Here is a 6,494-nt window from a genome sequence, read left to right on the forward strand (position 1 = left end):
ACTTTTTGTGCAATGGTCATCATTCAGATCATGGGCACAGTTGCCAGATCTCAGGACCTGATCCTGATTCTCTGCTTTTCAGTTACCATCTCCAGGCAGGAATTGTTGCTACGTCCCTCCAAACCGTTGCTGACCTATGGTGATCCTAAGGCAAACTTTTCATAGGGTTGTTTTGTTTTTGGCAAGTTTTTTCAGAGGTGGTTTGCCATTGCCATCCTCTCAGGCTGAGAGAGTGTGACTTGGCCAAGGCCAACCAGTGGGTTTCATGGCCGAGCCGACATTTGAACCCTGGTCTCCCAGTGTCCGAGTCCAGTGCTCAAACCACTACACTATCCCTTGAATTACAAGCTATGAGCAACTGTGAGTGGTACTTAAATGCATAACGTTTGATAATATCACCGGGGAGGTTTGGGCCCAGAAACATTAGGGACTGGGATGATCCTGAATTGCCAGGTTATTTATGGTTGCCTTAGCAGAGGCCATTTTCCAGGGCCCTACATCCTCTTGATAGTCCCGAACAGAGTAGAAAAGAAGTGCAGCATCCAGTGGAAACACTGAACAAACTGGAGACAGGTCTCAAAATGGTTGCAAGACAGTTATGTTATTAGTCAACACGCCTGATGCATTGTGGCCTATGTGTACTTCTTCCAAGGCTATATAAAATCATAAAAGGATGGCACATATATATATACTATCGTGTTGAGTAAAATCCAAATTATATGGGCACATTCTTTGTGGCTTCTAGATACATATTTAGAATCGAAGTTCAGAGGTTTCTCAGCCGGGAACGTCTTGAGACCTGTCTCCAATTTCCTCTCTGAACGAAGCAGAGGCATTGAATCGACGGGACTGACCTACGTCTTGACTTGCCATCCAACCATTGATTCAATGGCTTTCCTCCAGTTGGGACTGACTAACAAGATTCCAGCCATGGAGTTGCATATTCTTAGATGGTGTCTCCATTTTTTGCGTTCACATCAGCTTTATCAGGGATACCAAAGGTACAGGTTGTAGCCGCCAGTATTGTTCTTTTGGTCCCCAGGGGCCCATTATTTCAAAGCCATGGATGGTGGAATCCGTCGATGCAGAATCCAAGGCTACAAAGGATTACGTTGCACCTTCCCGACAAGTCTGCTGTATGGCATACTAAAATAACAGACGGCATCTTCTACAAGGCTTCCAACAATCTCAAAATACAGGTAGATATAGTAGGGCTGACATTTCTCCTTTGCCTTGGTGTGCATATATGTGTGTGTGTGCGCGCGCACTGTTGTTTCCAGTTTCATAATCTGGCAGGCCTCCTGGATGACTAATTTTTACTGCGCACGTGCAAGCTATTTTTAAAACATGGTGTAAATAGACAAATATTGGTTGGGAGCATTAGGAAGGAGGGAGGGGCGCTAAGCTTAGATTCTGCTTCAGCGTATCGTATTGCAAAGGCAAGAAAAACACCCTTGACGCAACACAACCTAGACATATCCTCCAACATTTCACACACGAAAGCTGGGACACATGTACCCAAGCAACAAGAAAGTATGGTCAAGATGGTAAAAGTTATCAATGAGGAAGAATAAATAACCTAGGAGAGGCTGCAGCAGTTTGCTTTTGCCAAAACAACTGGGAAGGGCTAGATTCAGCTCCTTTCCTCTCCTCCTGAACAAATCTTGCCAAGGAAACCCCATGATAGTGTCACCTTTGGGTTGCCATGAGTCAGAAACTACTTGAAGGTACACAGTTACAACAGCAATCCCCACAAAATAAGAGGTCAGCCTCCCCAGTGAAATTTTCCTTTCGTCTCCAGATTTTGAACATCGCAGTGCAGCATTCAGGAACACGGTTTTAAGCATCCAAAGAAAAGGTTGTGGCAGAATCCTAGCCACAAGAAAGCTTCGCAGAGTTACTAAAACATTGCGCATGCACACTTTGTATGCTGCAACGAGACTCAGTTTCTCAGTTTGACCCATGTCCCAAAACTAAACAGGGGTTCGACACTTCCTTAGTGAAAAGTGAATTTAGTGATCTTGGCTTTTCAAATTAACCTGTCTGAAGGAATTTCAATGGTTCGCCAGAGGTTTGCAGAGAAATCATGCCATGCTAGTTTATTATTATTAGTTGAAATCATTGCAGGAAGAGGAAGACCGCATTGTGCTTCCAGTCGCCGCACTTTTGTTTACACTGCCATTTTGCACATAGCAAATATTGTATTTGAAACTTGTTTGCTTTTCTTTTAGAAACTCCAGAACATATGTTCCAATTAAAATGCTCTCGTTGGGAGCCTAGGTTTCTCATTACCTAGGAAGGTCTTTAATCCCCACTGATACATATATATATATATATATATATATATATATATATATATATATCAATGCCCAAAGTTTTCTACCATTTTTGTTTCGGCCTTCCCTACCCGCGCACAAAATTGTCACTACAATGTGAGTTCGCTCTGGCAAAAACAGCTCTGAGCCTTCCCATAGAAAACCCTATGGCAGGCGACATGAAGGCACCTGCAGACACACAAGCGGGTTGCGATGCACCGCGTTGTTGGAGATACACATGTTGTGCACTGTACTCTTTACAAGGGGCGAGTCCTTTGTGCGATTCCACCTGGAAGTGTGAAGCGGCTGAGATTTTGCCGTCCCCCGGAGAGGCTCCAGACCTCGAAAAGGCAGACTGTTACATGTCATCTCCGATTATTTTTAAAGCCCCTTCCCCTTGGGCTAGGAGAGCTTAGCAACACCTGGATCTGTCAAGGTAATTGCTTCTTTGATCGGTGGGGAAAAGGGAGGTATTTAGTTTCGAGGGACACTTTTGGAGGGTCTCAAAGTGGGAGGATGATGGTCCTGACCTCCCCAATGCTTCCCCCCAAGGAAGCTTTCTTGCACTCCCCAAATGTCTAGCTCAAAATGTCCATTGCACATTATGCTAGAGGGATAGGGGATTATGTATTGTGGGTTTGTTTTTATTGTGAATTTCATTGTATTAATTGTGTTACTATAAACCCCCCCCCCCTTGATCCGTAGGGAGAGGTGGGATATAAATCAATTTTTATCATTATCATCATTATTATTATTATTAGAAAGAAACATTTAAGCATCTAAGGAGAAAGGGCTGGAAGAGAGACTCAATCCAGCTGCATCCACATTGCAGAAATAATCCAGGTGGACAACACTTTCCATGGCTCCATGCTATGGACTTCAGGGAATTTTAGTTATGTGAGATATTTAGCCTTCTGTCGGAGAGTTCTGGTGCCACAACAAACTACAAATCCCAGAATCCCATAGCATGCAGCCATGGCAATCAAAGCAGCGCCAAACTGTAGCATCTCTGCAGTGCAGATGCATCCAAAGTCTATGGAAAGTCAACCGCTTAGGTCCAGGCAGGTTTGGAAGAAGATAAGGCTGCATCTACACTAATGGGGTTTGACTCCACTTTGTCATGGCTCAGTGTTAAGGAATTTATTATTATTATTATTATTATTATTATTATTATTATTATTATTACCTTATGAGCCGCCTTAGGTTCCTTTCTGGGAGAAACGTGGTGTAAAAAATGAAATACCATATATACTCAACTATAAGTCGACCTCATGTATAAGTCAAGAGCAGTTACTGGGGCCAAAATTATGGAGTTTGATATGACCCATAGATAAGTCAAGGGTAAAATTTAGGGGCATGTAATGAAAGACGTAAAGGGTGAAGCAAAGGAGATTAATGCCAAATAACTTACAAAATCACAGCAGACGTAACTATTTGTACTCATATACTAAAGGCTAAATGGGTGAGAGAGTAGAAGGAGATCAGTGTTCCCAGAGCAGATTAAACTGATATATATATATATATATATATATATATATATATATATGAGACTTATAATGCAGTACTTACATTGACCTACTCAGCTTTTGGGGGTCCATTTTTTAACCTAAATTTCTAGACTTATACATGAGTATATACGTTAAATAAATAAATAAAGTAATTTCTTATGCTTTTAAAAAGTTTAAAAGGGGGATTTTGTCAGAATTTCAGATCCATTCTCCTACTGACGATGGTCCTTTTACTTTCATGGGTAGGTTTTTGGTTCGTCTAGCTCTCTCTTTTTCGGGGTCTGCTACACAACGGCTGGCCGGAGAGAGCAGTCGCTTCGTTGCAGGTCTTTCGGCATGAGATGAGGAGATTATATTTACCTTCTTGCCTCCTCCTTCCATCCATCCATCATTGTCTTGCAGAAACAAAACCACGGCTTTCTTCCAGGTGGTTGAGCGCTCTCGAAGCAACATGTATCGCCATGTTGCTATGGCTCATTAAAGGCCTTTTGCAGGAATATTAAACATTCCTGGCTGCATGACACAACGGCGGCGTGTTTTGTGCGATGCTCCGCACCTTCTCCCTTGTTGGAAAGTAATCGCTGGAGCATAGACTGGGAAAATCCACTCCGGGGAAACAGGTAGCGCACTGGCACAGCGAGTAAAGATACTGTATATACTCATGTATAAGTCTAGGAATTTAGGTTAAAAAATAGACCCCAAAAAACTGAGTTGGCTTGTCCACAGGTCAATGTAAGTACTGTATTTTAACTCATACACACACACATCACACATATATATATGGTGAAAGGCCTGCTGGGATCTTGTAAGCTCTTTGGCATTCTTTTCCTTTGCTTCGTCCTTTATATCCTTCATTACATGCCCTAAGTTTTACCTTCGACTTATGCATGGATCATATCGAAATCCGTAATAATAATAATAATAATAATAATAATAAACATTATTTTAACCCCGCTCCTTCCCGTAGGATCCAGGTGGCTTACAGTCACATTAAAACATGGTAATACAACAAAACCAATAATACAAATAAAACCCAATTATCCTTCCCTCCCAATAATACATAATCCGTGGAGAGATGGGCCTCTGGGTGCATTCCCTAATTTCGGCCCCAAAACTTCCCCTAGACTTATATATGAGGTCAACTTATAGTTGAGCATATAGGGTACATGCCAGCATGGTTTGAGTGTTGGACTATGACGACTGTGGAAACCAGGGTTCGATTCCTGCTTGGAAACTGTCTAGCTGACCTTAGGCAAGTCACACTCTCTCAGCCTCGGCGCATGGCAATGCCAAACCACCTCTGAACAACCTTGCCAAGAAAACCTCACGATACCTCCACTGCCATAACTTGGAAATGACTTGAAGGTGCATAACAGAGACACATAGAAGAGGCAGTATATATATGTATATATATGTTGTATTAAAAGGTCAATACAGCAATACTAATATAACCAACATACACACAATAAACATAACATAACATAACACTGACAAAATATAGACTCTGTTGGTTATACTCAACGTTATTCTCAATCAAAATCAGTCTTACCTTACATCTTTTGGGCGATGTGGCCATGTTCTAGAAGAGGTTATTCCTGACGTTTCGCCAGCCAGAATAAACTCTTCTAGGACATTGCCACATCGCCCAAAAAACCCACAAAAAACTATGGATGCCACCATGAAAGCCTTCGACTTCACATTCCTGATCTTTATCGCCCTTTCACTCGGGTATGATCCCCTTATTTACAATAATACAATACCAAAAAGCACCCACACCAACTTTTAAATGCCCGTGTTTTACTAAAGTCTATACAAAACATCTTTATATGCAGATCCCGTAACCTAATATATTTTCATTATACCTTACTAGCATCTTTGTCTGCATCCCAAGTGACCCTACAAGAAGATGCTAGGAAAGCCAGGCCAGATGCTTGCTGGAAGGAGAAAGCTTTCCTGGCTGCTACTACTACTACTACTACCTCCCTCCTCACCCTTTTGCAATTGCTTTCCTCTTGCAGGAACTGGGACACATTTTATATCTGATGGTGGTGGGTACATTAAAAGGGAAACAACAGCGCCAAGCCAAAAGACGCCTGGAGGGCACAAATGCACAGGCCCAAGCCTTCTTTTTAAAAGCAGACACAAAAACAACCTCAGCATTATTACCACAGAGAGTCCTTATCTTCTGCACAGCAGCTGAGAAGGAGTGCATCAATACCTCCCAGGCTCTGAGTCTGATCTTCCTCTTTGGAGCACCCCCAAATCTTATAGCTGGCATCACCATTGTGGAAAGCCTAAGCTGGCACACATAGATCTCTAGGTGGGTGGGTCTGGCACCATAGGAAAACATCACAGACGATGTTCTGTGCAAGATGCATTCTATGTTCAAGAGGGCATTCGGTGCAAGATGCATTTTATGTTCAAGAGGGCATTCAGTGCAAGATGAATTTTATGTTCAAGAGGGATTCAGTGCAAGATACATTTTAAGTTCAAGAGGGCATTCGTTGCAAGATGCATTTTTAGTCCTCTTCCTAAAGGTTCTCATCTGGCTTCTGTTCTCTCTATAAGGATGCGTGCGCACTGCAGGAATAATCCAGACTGATGCCACTTAGCTATGATTCATTGTTATGGGATTCTTGGAACTGTAGTTTGGTGAGACATTTAGCCTTCT

This window comes from Sceloporus undulatus, chromosome 9 (assembly GCF_019175285.1).
Source record: "Sceloporus undulatus isolate JIND9_A2432 ecotype Alabama chromosome 9, SceUnd_v1.1, whole genome shotgun sequence".
Lineage (NCBI taxonomy): Eukaryota > Metazoa > Chordata > Lepidosauria > Squamata > Phrynosomatidae > Sceloporus > Sceloporus undulatus.